The sequence below is a fragment of the Vicia villosa genome, unplaced genomic scaffold (genome assembly GCF_029867415.1).
Source record: "Vicia villosa cultivar HV-30 ecotype Madison, WI unplaced genomic scaffold, Vvil1.0 ctg.001657F_1_1, whole genome shotgun sequence".
Classification (NCBI taxonomy): Eukaryota; Viridiplantae; Streptophyta; class Magnoliopsida; order Fabales; family Fabaceae; genus Vicia; species Vicia villosa.
Window position 1 is genome coordinate 128,203 of NW_026705689.1, and position 21,252 is coordinate 149,454.

The 21,252-nt window shown below is 37.5% G+C and overlaps 2 long non-coding RNA genes across 2 annotated transcripts; both read right to left on the reverse strand.

The window, feature by feature from the left end:
- Window positions 1-6,215: 6,215 nt before the first annotated feature.
- On the reverse strand, window positions 6,216-7,012 carry LOC131636180 (uncharacterized). The gene is made up of 2 exons (XR_009293969.1): window positions 6,981-7,012; window positions 6,216-6,482 (listed from the first exon to the last, which is right to left on the reverse strand). It is a non-coding gene; the product is annotated as an uncharacterized LOC131636180 (long non-coding RNA).
- Window positions 7,013-14,087: 7,075 nt separating this feature from the next.
- LOC131636181 (uncharacterized) lies at window positions 14,088-14,884 on the reverse strand. The gene is made up of 2 exons (XR_009293970.1): window positions 14,853-14,884; window positions 14,088-14,354 (listed from the first exon to the last, which is right to left on the reverse strand). It is a non-coding gene; the product is annotated as an uncharacterized LOC131636181 (long non-coding RNA).
- Between the last annotated feature and the right edge of the window lie 6,368 nt (window positions 14,885-21,252).

Sequence of the window (21,252 nt, forward strand, 5' to 3'; positions counted from 1 at the left end):
TCTGCCAATACTTCTAGATAAGAACTTCCTGAAACTTAAATCATATTCTTTCTGAATATGGTTTAGACTAGGAGTGGATTTTTCTGAGTCAGAAGGAGATCCAACATTATTGGATAATTTTAAAAGTTTTTCTTTTAATTCAGAATTTTCCAACTCAAGCTTCTTTGTTTCAAATTCAAATAGCTTTTTCAGCTTTTTGTATTTGAGACTAATCTGAGACTTGACTTCCAGAAGTTCTGTTAGACCGGAAACTAACTCATCTCTAGTAAGTTCAGAAAATACCTCTTCAGAATCTGATTCTGATGTAAATTCTGATCCGTCATCTTCTGTCGCCATCAGCGCACAGTTAGCCTGCTCATCTTCAGAGTCTGAATCATCTTCTGACTCATCCCAGGTTGCCATAAGACCTTTCTTCTTATGAAACTCTTCTTGGGATTTTCCTTCTGAAGTTTTGGACATTCATTCTTGAAGTGTCCAGGCTCATTGCATTCATAGCACATGACCTTCTTCTTGTCAAATCTTCTGTCATCAGAAGATTCTCCACGTTCAAATTTCTTTGAACTTCTGACGCCTCTGAACTTCCTTTGCTTGGTCTTCCAGAGTTGATTTAGCCTTCTGGAGATCAAGGACAGTTCATCTTCTTCTTCAGATTCTGATTCTTCAGGATCTTCTTCTCTAGCCTGAAAAGCGTTAGTGCATTTCTTGATATTGGATTTTAATGCAATAGACTTACCTTTCTTTTGAGGCTCATTTGCGTCCAGTTCTATTTCATGGCTTCTCAAGGCACTGATAAGCTCTTCCAGAGAAACTTCATTCAGATTCTTTGCAATCTTGAATGCAGTCACCAAAGGACCCCATCTTCTGGGTAAGCTTCTGATGATCTTCTTTACGTGATCAGCCTTGGTGTATCCCTTGTCAAGAACTCTCAATCCAGCAGTAAGAGTTTGAAATCTTGAAAACATCTTTTCAATGTCTTCATCATCCTCCATCTTGAAGGCTTCATACTTCTGGATTAAAGCGAGAGCTTTAGTCTCCTTGACTTGAGCATTTCCTTCATGAGTCATTTTCAAGGACTCATATATGTCATAGGCCGTTTCCCTGTTAGATATCTTCTCATACTCAGTATGAGAGATAGCATTCAGCAAAACAGTTCTGCATTTATGATGATTCCTGAAAAGCTTCTTCTGATCATCATTCATTTCTTGCCTTGTCAGCTTTACGCCACTGGCATTTACTGGATGTTTGTAACCATCCATCAGAAGATCCCATAGATCACCATCTAGACCAAGAGAGTAACTTTCCAGTTTATCTTTCCAGTATTCAAAGTTTTCACCATCAAATACCGGCGGTCTAGTATAACCATTGTTACCGTTGTGTTGCTCAACAGAGCCAGATGTAGATGCAGGTGTAGACTTTGCAGTTTCATCAGCCATCTTTTACTGAAGCGTTTTTCTCTTCCTGAATCTTTTCTAAACACGGTTAAGTGCTTGCACCTTAGAACCGGCGCTCTGATGCCAATTGAAGGATAGAAAAACACTTAGAAAGGGGGGGTTTGAATAAGTGTAGCTTTAAAAACTTGACAGATAAAAATAAATTGCACAGTTATTTTTATCCTGGTTCGTTGTTAACTAAACTACTCCAGTCCACCCCCGCAGAGATGATTTACCTCAACTAAGGATTTAATCCACTAATCGCACGGATTACAATGGTTTTCCACTTAGTCAGCAACTAAGTCTTCCAGAGTCTTCTGATCACACACTGATCACTCCAGGAACAACTGCTTAGATACCCTCTAAGACTTTCTAGAGTATACTGATCCACACAATCACTCTAGTTACAACCTGCTTAGATAACCTCTAAGACTTCCTAGAGTATTCTGATCCACACGATCACTCTAGTTCCTTACAACTTAATGTAATCAATTCTAAGAGTATTACAATTGCTTCTTAAAAGCTATAATCACAAACTGTGATATTTCTCTTAACGTTTAAGCTTAATCTCACTAATATATTACAACAGCAATGTAGTGAGCTTTGATGAAGATGAAGATTCTGAGCTTTGAATAGAACAGAGTTTCAGCAAGTTAATATGAGTTGTTTTTGTTCAGAATCGTTAACCTTGCTTCTCATCAGAACTTCATATTTATAGGCGTTGGAGAAGATGACCGTTGAGTGCATTTAATGCTTTGCGTGTTCCGTACAGCATCGCATTTAATGTTATACGCTTTTGTCAACTACCTCGAGCCTTGTTCACGCTGTGTCTACTGACGTTGCCTTTAGTAGCTTTTAACGTTCCTTTTGTCAGTCAGCGTAGCTTGCCACGTGTACTTCCTTCTGATCTGATGTTTGTGAATACAACGTTTGAATATCAACAGAGTCAAACAGCTTGGTGCATAGCATCTTCTGATCTTCTGACCTTGAAGTGCTTCTGTGCGTGATACCATCAGAACTTCAGTGCTTCTGATCTCATGTTCTTCTGATGCTTCCATAGACCCATGTTCTGATTCTGCTTCGACCATCTTCTGATGTCTTGCCAGACCATGTTCTGATGTTGCATGCTGAACCCTTTGAGACAAAGCTTCTGAGCGCTGAATTATGCATACTCTTTATATATTTCCTGAAAAGGAAATTGCATTGGATTAGAGTACCATATTATCTTAAGCAAAAATTCATATTATTGTTATCATCAAAACTAAGATAATTGATCAGAACAAATCTTGTTCTAACAGATTACACATGGTCTCTCATATGCCTCAAAGGATCCTCATGCCAAGTTGCAAGCTCTGATTCATAAGATTGCTCAGTCAAAAGTTCAAATGGTCAACAGTCGACTAGTTTGACCTAAAAGTCAATTGTGGTCAAAGTACAGTCAAATCTCCTGATTTTTGGTCAACATCCTCATTTGGTAGTATCATTCATCATTTTATCAAGGATTAATCATGATTCATCAAGGAAAGTTCCAAAATCATCAAAAACCTAAGTTTCTAAATTAGGGTTTTTGAGAAAGTCAACCCAACTTTGACCAGCCATAACTTTTACATGGAACATCAAAAATTTCCCATCCAAATCTCATCTTAAAGGAAATTGAATTTTCTACAACTTTGTCTCTCACAAGCCAAGGCCATAAATGCACCATTTGGGAGATATGAGCCAAAAACATTACAGGTCCTTCTAAAGGATCGCAGAAAGCTGTTTTTTGTCAGGAGCCATATCATCAAGATAAAATCTTCAAATGGAAAATATGTTCCAAAGTAACTTTTAGAGGACATCTTGGGCTTTCCAAAAAGTCCTAGTTCATCTCCATATGATAAATATTGAATGAGTTATGGCTCGCATAAGTTGGTCGATTTTTGAGAATTACATAAAGCCCTAAGTGATGAAATTTATATTTTTGAGTATTGGGCCCTTGAATTTGTATTATCCACGTGACTCCAAGCTCAATAAAGGCCCATTGGTCATATATAGTTTATTTCATGATTTTATTTTATTTACATTTGATTTTATTCATTTAAATTCAAATAAAATCATATTTTAATGAAATAAATTTTATTATTCATGTTCCAAATATTTAATCAATCAAAACCCCATCCAATGGTCAATAATGAATGAGAAATATGCATGAAATAGAATAAAGCTCAAAATAGAAAGATTTAGTGCAAATCAAAAATCAAATATTTTTTCCATGATCAAAGGTTGATTTCTCTCCAAGTTATTTACCCTAATTACTTCCTCCATATGTAAAGAGACTCCTCGCTATATATTCTACAAGACCAAACAAAACCTTAGTCTTCTCTCATGCATTCAAGAGTCACAAAATTTTCCATAAGCGAGGGCATAAAAAACTCTTGGTATAGCCAAATTCAATCAACTCTAGAGGTCGTATCATCTGCCTAAGGCTACCAAGGATTGTTTCCAGTCGGCAGACAGGTTCATAGCACATGGGAAGACCTTACATTCGTTGCTCATGGTTTGAATAAAGTTCTTTAATCTCAAGCTTCTAATTCATTGCATTTAAATTGATTCTTTCGTTTTCAGGGTTTCAAGCTCTTTTAGCCAAAACCAATGCCACAAATGGATTCACGGCATCTTGTTTAGTAAGTCTGGGTGCCATTGAATTTTGTTTAACGCATGTTTGAGGTTTTTTTAAAATTGCAGGAAATTTGGAGGTTTATTCGCAGGTAAACCGGAAGCAAAATCCCCACCAAAATCCGCAGGAAAGGGGGGGGATGAAAATGAATAGTTCGCTTGACTCCCCTCGTCACACGCGTGAGCTCGGGAATGGACGGTCAACAATCCCAGCTTCTCTCCCCGTCCCCTATTGGCTAGTAAAAAAATCAACCCCCTCTCTCTCTTTTTTTGATTCGTCAGCATAGGATATGTGGGCCCTATTTGACTTTTGGTTTGAAATTTTTTGTTTAGAATTTACATATAATAATGCAGGTTCCATTTAAAATCATCAAACCATGTACCTTCAAACCATTTAATAATGCAGCTCAGTTGGCAAGGGGACCATTGATTAAGGTTGCGTGGGTTCGAACCCAGACATTGACAAATTACTTTTTTTAGTGTATTTCTTCACAGATCCCACGCGCGCTGTTCACAGAAGCCTATGATACACCTTCATCCACCACCATCTGATCAGTAGCTGGATGGAATATGACGCATCTAATAGGCAGGACCATGATGTACCCTCAGCAAGGAGATGCATACGATTACACGCCCAGGTTTTCTTTATAGTCAATTATTTATTCCTTTTTTGTTTCATTGTTTATTCATTCAAAACTTTCTTTATAATTTTATTTTCTTCAATTTCTTTTAAAAAACTAAACCTTTTTTAAATACATAAAGATCAAAAAAAATTTATATTTTTTATTTAGTTATTTTAAGTAATTTAAATTAGTTTTAATTAGGTTAATATTATTTTAATTAGGATTTAATTAACTTAGTAATTAGGTTTTAATTAAATTTAGGTTATTAATTAATAATTTAAAATTAAGTTTTAATTTAATTTAGGGAAAATAATTTAGGCTAATTAGGTTTGTGAGTTTAACCTTAATCAATCAACATTGATTTTTATTATCAACAATGTAAGAGTTGTCTATCCACTGTAGGTCAATGTTCTTTTTTAGCCATAAGGTTTCTTAACCATGTTTTTTAAACTTATCCTTTTATTCGCGAACTCTTTTCTCATCTCCCACTCCAGTGTATGTCGCATGTCATTAATCCTTTATTTTAGTTTTTGCCTTTTCTTTTATTTTTGCCTTTATTTTAATTTTTGCCTTTACTTTAATTCCCTCCTTTATTTTAATTCTGCCTTATTATTGTTTTGACTTTTATTTTTATTATTCGCGTTATTATTGCTTGCTGTTATTATGTATCTGCCCCAAAGCCTTGTAAAAAGTTTTCTACCTTTCTGCCTTTATTTTTCCGCCCACAGGTGTTTATTGTAATAGCGTAGGAACTTTTAATTTTTGCCTTTAATGTTGTTTATATTAAACTGTTCTATTTTCTGCGTGGTTAGTAATCCTAGGGAGTGCAAGCCTGTTAAATTACATAGAATCCCTAATTTTGCAAGATAAATGTAATCGAAGTTAACCACGTGATTGCGCACCCACACATGTTGCACCCCAAAATTTGCCCATCTAATTATTCTTAATTGGCTTATGTTTCTCGTTTCATCTACATCTTAGGTCATAAATAAACCCATGCATTCATTTAATCAATAATTGAGCATTGGAATCAAGGGTCTTAGTAATAAGGGTTTTTCTATGGTTTAGAGACTCTCCTCTTTATTTAAGATTATCAAGCTACAATAAGCATCTCCATCAAGATCTCTACGAAAAAAGAGATATCAAGTGTGTATCTCAAGGAAAGATGAAGTTCCTGGATCATTACTTAAGTGTGTTTGGAGTTCATTAATTGGAGGATAGACTTAAGGTTCACTTTATTTCTATAAGTTTGATTCATCTCCAAAGATTCTTCAAAGCACTGCATTATTCTTTCAATCATCTGTGGCTTGTCAAGCAAGTTAGCCTAATTTGAAGAATTGAGGTTCCATCGATTCAAAATTGGATTTGGAGTACTTATTCAAATGCCTAAATGATTCAAGGTTGTTCAATCAATTTCGTGAATCTAATTATTGCTTGATCATGGTACAAAGACTCGACTCATAGTAAATTCAAAAAGGAGATTCGAGACAACATCATTCAAGACTCCTTCAAATTTTACAAAATCCATTACCAAGGTCCCCAATTATTACAAGCCCATGGAAAATAGAAAATCATTACAAAAAGCCTACTTTATTTACAAATTCAAGCTGAGATCATTATGTTCAAATTACAAAAAGAACTACACATAAAAAAGGTTTCAAAGTCCTCCTCAAATGCACCATTTCGTCTTCGAACCGCAAGCAAATCCTTCAAGTCCATTCTGTTTCATCTTCATTATGGTGCTAGCCACATTTCACCAAGTTTCTACACGAACCTGCCACAAAAATCATACAATCAGCAGACTTACAACAATCACAGCAAAACAAGATCAGTCCCTATATTTAAAACCAACCTGCATCATCAATGTACAAAATAGTCACCCATACAGTCCACAAATATGTCAAAACAGATAAAAGTCATACAAAAACAATACAAGGAACTTGAAGAAGACAGGGTCTTGCATATGTTCAAATCAGTATATCTCAAGGAACGGTTCGGCAAACTCAATAACAGTCAGTATGTTTTCTAACTGACCTCGGAACCAATTTCTAACTGACTTACAACAGTATGTTTTCTAACCCATAACCACTCTTCAACTAACCAAGTTCTAATAGAACTAACCATCCCTTAACTTAACACTTCTCAGTTTCCATCTATAACAAATTCAAACCAACCTATAACTAACCTTCCAAAATCAGTTACAATCTATAACTACCAAAACAGAAAAAACAGCCCTAACTGAATCTAACAGAAAGAGAAGAGAAGAGTTTACCTATATATATGCTCAGGTCTTCACTTTCTTGGAGCCTCCACCATTTTTCTTCATTGATCTTCACCACTCTCCACAATCAACTTCATCTTCAATTCTCCACAAATCTTCTTCACCTCCTATTTCATCCACCATCTCAATCTCCACCACGATTCACCATCACCTTCACAAAGAGCTCCCCGTGAAGCTTCCTCAGAGCAATCATCAAGCTCTGAATGAAGCTGAGCTGGACCATTTGTTCACCCCCGCATTTTTCACTCTCCAACCTTCATCTCCTTCAAGCTCTTCCTTCTCACACACTTCACTTCTTCTTCTATCCCTAAGTTCGCAGAACTTCAAACTATACCATCTTCGTCTTCACCTCTTCGCCACACGAATTCACTTTCAGCTGCAATAACAACAGAAAATCAGAGAGAAGAGAATTCAGAACAAAGTTCAATAACAGAAAAAAAACAAGAATGGAAATTAACCTCTGAATCTTCCCGGATCTTCATCTCCTGTCCGATTGAACGTTTCATCGCAACTTCATACTCATATAACTGCCACATCCGCGCGAGTTTCTTCATCATCACGTTCATCATCGTCTTTGAACCTTCATCTACAAATCATCGCAAGAACCGCATCGCAGTCGTCATCAATATTCATCTTCTTCATTTCTTCACCTCATCGCAACAACAACGGCGGCAATTGCAAGACAAAGAGAAGGAGTTTGTCGTCGCGTTCATCACGGTGGCAATCAGCTATTGGAAGGATCATCGGAGACGGAGAGGATCAAAGCCGCGCCGCCATCGGTTCGTTGAGAGAGGAGGGAGACGCTGAGCTTCAAGCATTTCAAGAGGCACAAATAACGTAACCCTAAAGCCCTCTTCTTCTTATTTTATTTTTCGGTTTTTTTATTAATTGATATTAATTATGGTTAATTGTATTGTATAAAATTAATTCTGATATGATTAATGTCTTAATTATCCATTAAAATCTGAATCCATCAATTAATCAAAACTCCAATGGGCCATGTCCTCTGGGTCCTGCACCCCAATTGCTCTTCATACCAATAATTCAGGTCACACCCCTTAGTTCCATTTTTTTTTTGATTAAATGCATGGTTTAATTAGATTTCTACCAATTTTATTTAGGTGATAAATGATAATTTTTCTCCTATTAATTCTTAGACCTTAATCCATTTTTTGACATATAAAAATAAGCAATAAAAATATTAGTTTAGGCTTTTATTTTAATTCTTTTGCTTGATTAGAAGTCTTGTTCTATGTCATATAAAAATCAATAAAAATAATAGTCCTTTAAATTCGATTTTTTGTACCATTTTGCATCGTTCACTTTCATGTCTTGTACCATATCTTCAAGTGTTTATGTTAGTCACTTTACACTAATCTTTGTATCGTTACTTACTTGTACTTTTACTTGTAATTTCGATCTCCGCTTATGCTTATATTCTCATGTCGCTTTTTGCTCCTAACATTTAGGTAGAATCATAACATTAGACTAGTTTTCATTTTAGGCTAGTTTTCCTTCTTTTCTTTTCAACTTTTAAAATACTTAATAAATATCGATGAAGATCATACCGTTACTATATTTCATAGTAAGAAAGAAATGATTGAGGCGTAGGCCTTGATGTATGTTCTTTCCTACTTAGCGGAGAAGAAATGATTGAGGTGTGAAGCCTCGATGTATTTCTTAACCGTTGTTTAGAGAAACGATCGTGGTGTAGGCCTCGATGTGCTTTCTCTAAATATGCAAAACAAAACTCTTTTTGGTATGATCTAAGTCACAAATTAATTTCCCTTAAAAGACACCTAAACAAAAACACTTCAAAATATCTAATAAAGGCTCAGAGCTAATCAAAGTGAGGAAGTGATGCGATGCCTTGTAGTAGGTTTTCGTCCATCATGGAATCACACATAAAAAATACAAACCAATTTTCTCTCTTTTCTCTTGCCTCCGAGGCATTCTTTCTCTTGCCTTCAGGGCATTCTTTCTCCTAATCGGACACGTTACTTCCGCTCCATTCCCAGCTTAAGACTCCAGAGGTCGAGCAGCGGAGTGCGAATGTAACTTCGTCCACTAAAAAACACAAAAACAAACAAAAACTAAAGAGCCGAACTACGGCGCTCTGATTCCCGAAAGGGATACGTAGGCATCAAGTCGCGGGGCTTGAACGAGCACAACTATTTATAAACCTTATTTTCCCCGTGTTTCTTTTCTTTCATTTGCATGCATTTCCTTAGTAATTAAGCTTTAGATTTATACACCCTTAGAATAGAACAAACATAGGTGGATACCATCGAGTACGATGGGCGTGAGGGGTGCTAGTACCTTCCCCTTGCGTAACCGACTTCTTACCCGATCTTTGGTCGAAAGACCTTCTCTTATCCATTCTTTATTCCAGGTTTTCTGATATTCCTTTCCCTCTTTGGGATAAATATATTGGTGGCGACTCTGTTCATTTCGCGAGCGTGCGACAGCTGGCGACTCTGCTGGGGAACTAGCTTAGTCGATCCTAGCTTGTGTTTGCTTTCTTTTCTTTGGGTGTTCATTTATTGATTTATTGCTTTATTGCTTTACTGCTTTATTGCTTTACTTCTTTATGCCTTGCATATCATGACTATTTATTGCCTGCATATCATGTTTATTTTCTCGCATTCTGGACTATATTATGGGTCCCCGTGGGGGCCGCATATTTTCTCTGTTTGCAGGTTGGGTGGGATTTCTATGAGGTAAAAGGCCCAATACCCAGGCCATGAGTGATACCTTAGGAACTAGGAATAGAGTGGCCATGACGGACAGAAGACGTATGTCTGATTGATCCGATCATGTATCCACGGGCAGAGCTTGGTTGAACGAGGCAATATCGTATGATTGCGCCTACTTTCAATCCTCTGTTGGCTTTTTGACCTACCTTATACTAGATCACACCTGTGAGAGGGGTTGGGAAATTTTGTTTTGCAGGAAAACATGCCTCCATCCTACCTTAAACCATTCAGACTATCTATCATAATCAACGTCGAACCTCTGAATCTGGAGGTTTGACCTTATGTGACTTTTGCAAAGGCTATCTATCAGAATCAACGTCGAACCTCTGAATCTAGAGGGTTCGACCATCTTTGACTTATGCACCGCCTAGTTATCAAGAATGCAACGTCGAACCTCTGAATCTAGAGGATTCGACCATATCTTATTGACCATGAGAAGTTATTATCACAAGAGGCCTTGATCCTTGATCCTGATTCCTACTGCATTTGCATCATCATTAACATTTTTGCATTCATGCATATGCATCCATGGTTACCAAGGACTCTTACACTCTTCCTCTCCATCAGATCAGTCAAGACGATTCCTCCACACCGATATCTAACAAGAGCTCACAGAAGAAAAATCATGGGGAATTACAAATAAGATCAAGCTACCATCAGAAAACTCCATGCCCCCTAAAGGGGGCACCTTCCACCAATGGAGCCTAAAGACTTTGTGTTTGTCAGAGAACATTTCATTTGCATCAAAATAAGGCCAAGCTTGCCATTGTATAGATTTCTCAAGTATTTTCAACTGCATTACTTTTGTTGTTATCAAGTACTCCTCATTGTAAGAAACTCATTCTGTTTGAATAAATAAAAATAATGCAATATACATGTTTTTCTCAAATCATTCCATCTTTGTCATTATGTTCATTGATACTCCACTCATTTGTCTTAAGCAACTAAAAAAAGGAGGATGATGAAAAATCAAAAACACATGAATCACTAATTGTATGCTTTTGGAACAAGATCCTGCTGATGATGTACAGGCATTGTTTCTATCCTCAAACACCGGAGTTATAAGGGAGTGAATCCTTCGTCAACCCCTTTTGAGCCAAAGGAGTAGTAGTTTCTTTTCAAAAGATACAAAACCCTCAATCTTAACCAAGGGGCAGGGTAGTCTTCAGTTAGTGCGACTGAGCGCTCGACTTTCAGGTATTCCATCAGAGGATCAATCATATCTCATATCCTACAACAAAAGAGCACAATCCACAATGGATGTCTCCCATTCACTAAGAAGAGGGCAGTCACAACCTTTCCTTCAAGTCAATCACAAAAGCCATACAACTTGTTCCCGAACGAGGCAAAAAGAGAATGAAAAGAAAGTATTGAATCATGATCAAAAAAGAAAGAAGCAATAGCCCGCTAAGTCAAAAAGAAAAGCTTTGAAGCGAATGACTTAGGCAAAAACTGGGGCATATCCCGCTGGACAACAAAAACCAAAATCAAAAGAAACTTTCTGTCCAGGCAAAAGTTAGGGAAAGCAAAAGACAAAAGCAAAACAAAAATCCTCCAAGGGACAAGTTGTTGTGACCATCAATAAAAGCACCAAAGGGTGACTGCCACCTCCATCAAAGCTACAAAGGATCCTCATCCATCACAATCCTTCCTGAAAGATGAACACTCGTGTCAAACTAACTGAACGTAGGACTGGAGGACATCATGAAGAGGGGTGGGTTAAGTAGAACTTGAGCCTTTATCCTTTGTTTCTCAAACCGTGAACCCGGCCACGTTACAACCCTCAAAAGTCCTAATTGAAGCAGGGTTCGTTCCGAAAGCATACAAACTGTAAAATCATGTCAAACTGACTCCTAATGTTGCTGTGTCACTTGTGTTAGTATCAGTATAACATTTTGACAAATAAAACTTTTCTCTTGAGATTAACATGTGCATTGCATTCTCATTATCCTTTTCAAAACAGAATTGTCTCTAACTTGAAAGTAAGTACTTGATACCAAGGAAAGTTCAACATTAAAATTCCATCGAGTAATCTTACAAAGGCAAAGGTTGATCATCTACTGAGCAAATATCTGAAGAGTTCCTTTCAATCTGGGGCATTCAGTCCATGATCTACGCTGGGGCAGACCATTGCAAATCTCCATGATTCAAGCATATCAAAGTCATACATCGAGACAAGTGTCGAGGAGTCAAGCTAAACACCTCACCTCCACAAGTTCTATCCTTCAAGCAATGACCTTCCTACAAGGAACACTCCATTCACTCCTAGTATCATGGAAACAATCATTCCATTCATAATCATACATACATCATGCATATCATTGCATTTTCATTATCATTTCTCCCGCATGATCCAATCATCAATAAATCAGGGGCATCCACCCTATATTGAATCAAGCGGAATTTCAGAACTCCGCCTAATCTATTCCACAAAGCAGAAATCATAATCAATCAGTACACTGCATATAGAATCCATAACATTGCATCATCAGAAGTGCATTAAGTAAGTCAAACATTTGCATGTGAAGCATAAGCCAAGTTACTCATCAGATGGGTTCTCTACAAGCATTCAATTGATATTCCACTGGATCACTCGGAGTTACCATTGTGGTGTCATCTCCCAAAGTCAATCATGTTCATCTTTCTTCAACCCAGAGTTGATGTCTTTGTGTTCAACCCAGAGTTGACTTTCCTTTCATCTTTTAACCCCGAGTTAATTATCTCTTCCCACTCAACCCAGAGTTGACGGTTATCCCTTTTTCAACACAGAATTGATGTTTTGGTGTTCAACCCAGAGTTGATTTCCTTTTCAACTTTTAACCCCGAGTTCATTATATTTTCCCACTCAACCCAGAGTTGACGGTTATCTTATGTTTTTTCCATTCAACCCAGAGTTGACTTTTACCTTTTATTCAACCCAGAGTTGATCCCTTGTCTTTTCCCACTCACCCAGAGTTGACGGTCACCTTTTATTCGACCCAGAGTTGATGTTTGCCTTTTATTCAACCCAGAGTTGATGCTTATCTTTTTCCCACTCAACCCAGAGTTGATGGTTGTCTTGTTTCTTTCCCACTCACCCAGAGTTGACGGTCACCTTTTATTCGACCCAGAGTTGATGTTTGCCTTTTATTCAACCCAGAGTTGATGCTTATCTTTTTCCCACTCAACCCAGAGTTGATGGTTGTCTTGTTTCTTTCCCACTCAACCCAGAGTTGACGGTTTCCTTTTCTCTTTCCCACTCAACCCAGAGTTGACGGTTATCTTTATTCAACCCAAAGTTGATCCTTGTCTTTTTTTCCCACTCAACCCAGAGTTGACGGTTACCTTTTCTCCTGTTCAACCCAGAGTTGATTTCCTTGCTTTCTTTCTCAACCCAGAGTTGATGCCTATTATCCTGTCCCATTAATACTGATTTCCCTTTCCGTTCTCAACCCAGAGTTGATGTTTACCTCTTATTCAACCCCGAGTTGACTTCCCTCTATTCTTCGACCCAGAGTTGACCCACTTTTCTTTTTCAACCCAGAGCTGATGTTTATTTCATTCCTAACCCAGAGTTAACTTGCTCAACCCAGAGTTGATACACTTTTCCTCAGTGGAGTTGACACCATTTCTTCCCTAGTGGATCTTATCTCTCATAAGGCAAATTTTCAGGTTCACTTGGTATTTAATCTTCTTCCACCTTGAATGCTCGAAAGGCTAACGCCAATCTCTCCTTCAGGTTTAAGACGATTAAATAGGGGCAGCTGTTGCACCCCAAAATTTGCCCATCTAATTATTCTTAATTGGCTTATGTTTCTCGTTTCATCTACATCTTAGGTCATAAATAAACCCATGCATTCATTTAATCAATAATTGAGCATTGGAATCAAGGGTCTTAGTAATAAGGGTTTTTCTATGGTTTAGAGACTCTCCTCTTTATTTAAGATTATCAAGCTACAATAAGCATCTCCATCAAGATCTCTACGAAAAAAGAGATATCAAGTGTGTATCTCAAGGAAAGATGAAGTTCCTGGATCATTACTTAAGTGTGTTTGGAGTTCATTAATTGGAGGATAGACTTAAGGTTCACTTTATTTCTATAAGTTTGATTCATCTCCAAAGATTCTTCAAAGCACTGCATTATTCTTTCAATCATCTGTGGCTTGTCAAGCAAGTTAGCCTAATTTGAAGAATTGAGGTTCCATCGATTCAAAATTGGATTTGGAGTACTTATTCAAATGCCTAAATGATTCAAGGTTGTTCAATCAATTTCGTGAATCTAATTATTGCTTGATCATGGTACAAAGACTCGACTCATAGTAAATTCAAAAAGGAGATTCGAGACAACATCATTCAAGACTCCTTCAAATTTTACAAAATCCATTACCAAGGTCCCCAATTATTACAAGCCCATGGAAAATAGAAAATCATTACAAAAAGCCTACTTTATTTACAAATTCAAGCTGAGATCATTATGTTCAAATTACAAAAAGAACTACACATAAAAAAGGTTTCAAAGTCCTCCTCAAATGCACCATTTCGTCTTCGAACCGCAAGCAAATCCTTCAAGTCCATTCTGTTTCATCTTCATTATGGTGCTAGCCACATTTCACCAAGTTTCTACACGAACCTGCCACAAAAATCATACAATCAGCAGACTTACAACAATCACAGCAAAACAAGATCAGTCCCTATATTTAAAACCAACCTGCATCATCAATGTACAAAATAGTCACCCATACAGTCCACAAATATGTCAAAACAGATAAAAGTCATACAAAAACAATACAAGGAACTTGAAGAAGACAGGGTCTTGCATATGTTCAAATCAGTATATCTCAAGGAACGGTTCGGCAAACTCAATAACAGTCAGTATGTTTTCTAACTGACCTCGGAACCAATTTCTAACTGACTTACAACAGTATGTTTTCTAACCCATAACCACTCTTCAACTAACCAAGTTCTAATAGAACTAACCATCCCTTAACTTAACACTTCTCAGTTTCCATCTATAACAAATTCAAACCAACCTATAACTAACCTTCCAAAATCAGTTACAATCTATAACTACCAAAACAGAAAAAACAGCCCTAACTGAATCTAACAGAAAGAGAAGAGAAGAGTTTACCTATATATATGCTCAGGTCTTCACTTTCTTGGAGCCTCCACCATTTTTCTTCATTGATCTTCACCACTCTCCACAATCAACTTCATCTTCAATTCTCCACAAATCTTCTTCACCTCCTATTTCATCCACCATCTCAATCTCCACCACGATTCACCATCACCTTCACAAAGAGCTCCCCGTGAAGCTTCCTCAGAGCAATCATCAAGCTCTGAATGAAGCTGAGCTGGACCATTTGTTCACCCCCGCATTTTTCACTCTCCAACCTTCATCTCCTTCAAGCTCTTCCTTCTCACACACTTCACTTCTTCTTCTATCCCTAAGTTCGCAGAACTTCAAACTATACCATCTTCGTCTTCACCTCTTCGCCACACGAATTCACTTTCAGCTGCAATAACAACAGAAAATCAGAGAGAAGAGAATTCAGAACAAAGTTCAATAACAGAAAAAAAACAAGAATGGAAATTAACCTCTGAATCTTCCCGGATCTTCATCTCCTGTCCGATTGAACGTTTCATCGCAACTTCATACTCATATAACTGCCACATCCGCGCGAGTTTCTTCATCATCACGTTCATCATCGTCTTTGAACCTTCATCTACAAATCATCGCAAGAACCGCATCGCAGTCGTCATCAATATTCATCTTCTTCATTTCTTCACCTCATCGCAACAACAACGGCGGCAATTGCAAGACAAAGAGAAGGAGTTTGTCGTCGCGTTCATCACGGTGGCAATCAGCTATTGGAAGGATCATCGGAGACGGAGAGGATCAAAGCCGCGCCGCCATCGGTTCGTTGAGAGAGGAGGGAGACGCTGAGCTTCAAGCATTTCAAGAGGCACAAATAACGTAACCCTAAAGCCCTCTTCTTCTTATTTTATTTTTCGGTTTTTTTATTAATTGATATTAATTATGGTTAATTGTATTGTATAAAATTAATTCTGATATGATTAATGTCTTAATTATCCATTAAAATCTGAATCCATCAATTAATCAAAACTCCAATGGGCCATGTCCTCTGGGTCCTGCACCCCAATTGCTCTTCATACCAATAATTCAGGTCACACCCCTTAGTTCCATTTTTTTTTTGATTAAATGCATGGTTTAATTAGATTTCTACCAATTTTATTTAGGTGATAAATGATAATTTTTCTCCTATTAATTCTTAGACCTTAATCCATTTTTTGACATATAAAAATAAGCAATAAAAATATTAGTTTAGGCTTTTATTTTAATTCTTTTGCTTGATTAGAAGTCTTGTTCTATGTCATATAAAAATCAATAAAAATAATAGTCCTTTAAATTCGATTTTTTGTACCATTTTGCATCGTTCACTTTCATGTCTTGTACCATATCTTCAAGTGTTTATGTTAGTCACTTTACACTAATCTTTGTATCGTTACTTACTTGTACTTTTACTTGTAATTTCGATCTCCGCTTATGCTTATATTCTCATGTCGCTTTTTGCTCCTAACATTTAGGTAGAATCATAACATTAGACTAGTTTTCATTTTAGGCTAGTTTTCCTTCTTTTCTTTTCAACTTTTAAAATACTTAATAAATATCGATGAAGATCATACCGTTACTATATTTCATAGTAAGAAAGAAATGATTGAGGCGTAGGCCTTGATGTATGTTCTTTCCTACTTAGCGGAGAAGAAATGATTGAGGTGTGAAGCCTCGATGTATTTCTTAACCGTTGTTTAGAGAAACGATCGTGGTGTAGGCCTCGATGTGCATTCTCTAAACATTCACAAAAGAACTCTTTTTTGTATCTCCTTTACTTAGCGGAGAAGAAATGATTGAGGTGTGAAACCTCGATGTATTTCTTAACCGTTATTTAGAGAAACGATTGTGGCGTAGGCCTCGATGTGCTTTCTCTAAATATGCAAAACAAAACTCTTTTTGGTATGATCTAAGTCACAAATTAATTTCCCTTAAAAGACACCTAAACAAAAACACTTCAAAATATCTAATAAAGGCTCAGAGCTAATCAAAGTGAGGAAGTGATGCGATGCCTTGTAGTAGGTTTTCGTCCATCATGGAATCACACATAAAAAATACAAACCAATTTTCTCTCTTTTCTCTTGCCTCCGAGGCATTCTTTCTCTTGCCTTCAGGGCATTCTTTCTCCTAATCGGACACGTTACTTCCGCTCCATTCCCAGCTTAAGACTCCAGAGGTCGAGCAGCGGAGTGCGAATGTAACTTCGTCCACTAAAAAACACAAAAACAAACAAAAACTAAAGAGCCGAACTACGGCGCTCTGATTCCCGAAAGGGATACGTAGGCATCAAGTCGCGGGGCTTGAACGAGCACAACTATTTATAAACCTTATTTTCCCCGTGTTTCTTTTCTTTCATTTGCATGCATTTCCTTAGTAATTAAGCTTTAGATTTATACACCCTTAGAATAGAACAAACATAGGTGGATACCATCGAGTACGATGGGCGTGAGGGGTGCTAGTACCTTCCCCTTGCGTAACCGACTTCTTACCCGATCTTTGGTCGAAAGACCTTCTCTTATCCATTCTTTATTCCAGGTTTTCTGATATTCCTTTCCCTCTTTGGGATAAATATATTGGTGGCGACTCTGTTCATTTCGCGAGCGTGCGACAACACACCTTTAGGGTTATCCCTCTGGTTGCCTTGTTGCCTTATTATTGTTGCCTTGTTGCCTTATTTATAGTCAAAGTCCCTCGATTCCGAGGATACCTAAAGCAAGGTTGCCTTTAAAGATTGAAATCATCATATAATATTTTGTCCCTTAATGCTGCCTCGAAATAAGATGATTGTCCCAATTGCTAAGGTATCCTCGAATGATGCCTAAAAAATTAATGACTATTATATCCTTCCCTTAGACTACTTGTCCTGTTTATGGCATGAGACAGTCTTGTGGCGAACGATTATTCTCGATGACCCTTAAACATCCAATTGAAAGACTTCCTGCCCTCTCATGGTATGGATAGACCCTTTCACCCTGAAAAGCTAAAAGAACAAATTTCAAAACTTAGGGTAGTTGCTACTAATTGCTTGCTCTAAATTCAAAATCTTTTTCCCACTCTTTTCAAAATCAAATTCAAAAAGAATACGCTTATTTACAAGCTAAAGTTCTTCTTCAAAGTTTTTACTATTCACACACGACACTTTTCAAATATTTTTTGAAAACAAAGTGAGCTAAGCAATTAAGAGCCCATGGATAACCATGGATGCAAAGGGTGCCTTACACCTTCCCTTTGTATAACCTACCCCCAAACTCAAAATCTTTCAAAGGTCTTTCCTGTTCTTTTTGCCTTTCCAATTAGATAAAATAAAAGTCAGTGGCGACTCTTGCTATCCGCAACATTTCAATAAAGTCAGTTCACCGTATTACAACAATGTTTTGGTATTTTTTGCAAGAGTTCTCTTTTACTGCTTCTGATCAGAACTTCTATATATAGGCGTTGAGAGAAGATGACCGTTGGGTTGTATTTAATGCTTTGCGTGAATAGTACAACTTTGCATTTAATGTTTCACACTTTTGTCAACTACCTCGAGCCATGCTTTTCCTGCTTTTACTGATTTTGCCTTTTGTAGCTTCTAACGTTCCTTTTGTCAGTCAGAGATTAGACTTAATAGCCTGTCATCTTGTACTTGCTTCTGAACTCAGATTTGTAGATACAACGTTTGAATATCATAGTCAATCAGCTTGGTGCAGAGCATCTTCTTGTCTTCTGACTTGAAGAGCTTGAGCGTGATACCATTCAGAACTTCAGTGCTTCTGCTTCTGACTTCATGTTCTTCTGATGCTTCATAGTCCATGTTCTGATTCTGCTTGACCATCTTCTGATGTCTTTCCAGAGCATGTTCTGATGTAGCCATCCAGAACCTTCTGAGTCAGTGCTTCTGAGCGCTGAATTGTGCATACTCTTTATGTATTTCCTGAAATAGAATATGCAAAGGATTAGAGTACCACATTGTCTTATACAAAATTCATATATAATGTTATCATCAAAACATAGAATATTTATGAGAACAAATCTTGTTCTAACAATCTCCCCCTTTTTGATGATGACAAAAACATATATAATTGATATGATTTTGTAACCAGAATATCAGATGACAAAAGACAATTGCACAAATATAGCATAAGCATATAATCAGAGTGTGTGAATATGTCTCCCCCTGAGATTAACAATCTCCCCCTGAAATTAATACTAGAAGAATTTATAAATAAAAGACTTCCCTGAGTATTTTTCCATTTCAGCCGAGACTTTCACTTAGCATAGAACTTCAGAATATTCAGAGCTTCTGCTTATTGCTTCCATAGGACAGCTTCAGAACTTTGAATTTCTCCTTTGTAATCAATTGAGTCCAAGCATGCTTGATTCTATCAGAACATTCTTGAATGTATCAGAGCATTCTTACATTCTGGAATGTATCAGAGCATGTTTGATATTATCAGAGCATTCTTAAAAAATATATCAGAGCATGAATGTGTTGGAGCATTCTTCTTGCTTCTGATCTTGAAGCTTCACAGCACTAAGCTTGCTTCAAATATTTAAGAGCATGCTTCTTTATAGAATTGCTTTTCCCCATGTATTTGCTTCTCATGTTGAGCTTTTTAAGAATATCTTCAATCCTGCAAAAAATCTCAAAGACATAGAACTTGCAAATAATGTTAGGAAATGTTGATACTTAATCCCAGCAACTGATATAATAAATCAATTCAATTATCATGTTTCTCCCCCTTTTTGTCATAACATCAAAAAGCATAAAAGATTCAGATGATAAAAGACACACAGAGTGAAGAAGATAATATTTCATTCATTAATTAGAAGATACAAAAGATAGAAACAGATGCAAGTCAAAAGAGATGCATAGAAACAAGGAAAACAACTAAGACCAAAGAGATACTACGACAGGCCAGGCCTAGAAGCTAAGATGGCCAGAAGGTTCTAAATCTCAGTAGTGTCTTCCTTCTGATTCTTCATGAATGATCTGAACTCATCATGAGTATCCTCGTGCTTGTCCAGACGGGTAGCCAAATCAGCTTGATTATGTTGAAGAGCCTTCATAGTGTTTATCAAAACAGAGGCAGAAGGTCCAGCAAAAGAAGCATCAAAGCTATTGTCCATCACATGATAATTCTCAGCATTTGCTTCAACCATGAGAACATCATCTTGATTTTCCTCAGCAGGAGTTTTCTCAGCAGGATGATTCTCAACATCAGCTTCTGATGCAAAAGCATCTTCAGAATACACAAGAGCAGGGATCTCAGCATCTGGATTTTCAAGAGCCAGAAGAATGTCAGCCAGATTCTCTGGAGGTGTTGGAGCAACCGGTTCTGATGGGTATTCAACTTCTGGATATACCATATTTGGTGCTTTAACAGAGGGATTCTCCCTAAGCCAGTTGAATATAGACTGAAAGTCGCCAGTCAGAACGTTGTATTGAGGCTTCCACACAACCATAGCCAGAGGATGCACTTCTTCAAGCTCATCAATAAATTCCTTCTCTTCAAGAGATTTCCAGCTGGTGATGGGATAGAAGTAGCTTTCTTCAAAGTCCTTAAGAAATCTAGAAGGGCTAGGAGCATCATCCATACAAGCTTCTTGAAGCTTCAGAAGGTCAGATTGAATCTCTCTTCTGAAAGCTTTCCAGAGATTCCCAGAAGCAACATAATCCATGTTGGCATTATGTGCTACCTTTAGTGCATCTAAACCTGCCTGTACCTTAAGCTTAACAAATTCAAAACGAACACCAACAGAGAGTTCAGAAGGTTTGGTTTGGAATTTGGTGGTTGAAGAGTCTGGGTTCAGAATGAAGTAGGGTTCAGGTTCTCTTTCAAGAGTGAGCAAAGATTCTGCTTCATTCTCAGAGTCCAAGACAACAACAGCAGGGTCAGGGCGAGGTTTAGGTTTGTAGTTACAGTCACGCAATAGGTTGTTAAAAGAATCAGAATCAAAAGATTCAGAAGCAGCAGTATTGCGGACTTCAGGATTGTCTACAATAAGGGGTTGGAATGAGGAGGAGGTTGAGAAATGGAGAAAGTGGTATGAGGAGGAAAGAGGGTGTTGAGGGGTAAGATTTCAAGAAATGGTTCAGAAACAGGGTGGTTAGAAACAAGATCAGGCGCAGTGCCTTTAGTCTTGGGTGAAGGAGGAGGGGTGAGAACTTTGGTGGTTGGAGGTGATTTAGCTGGGGCTTTTTGTGGTTGAGTTTCTGGTTGAGAGAGTGGGGGAACTTCTGTTGGTACAGATTTTGAATATAAAATAGGTACAGAACCAGGTTCAGAAATATGAATACCAGAAGATCTCTTCTTGTGAGGCCTCTCAGATTCATCTCCAACTGCCTTCCTCTTCTTCTGAATCACTACCTTCTGCTTTCCTTTTGAAATTTCTTTCTTCCTTTCTTCTTCCTTCT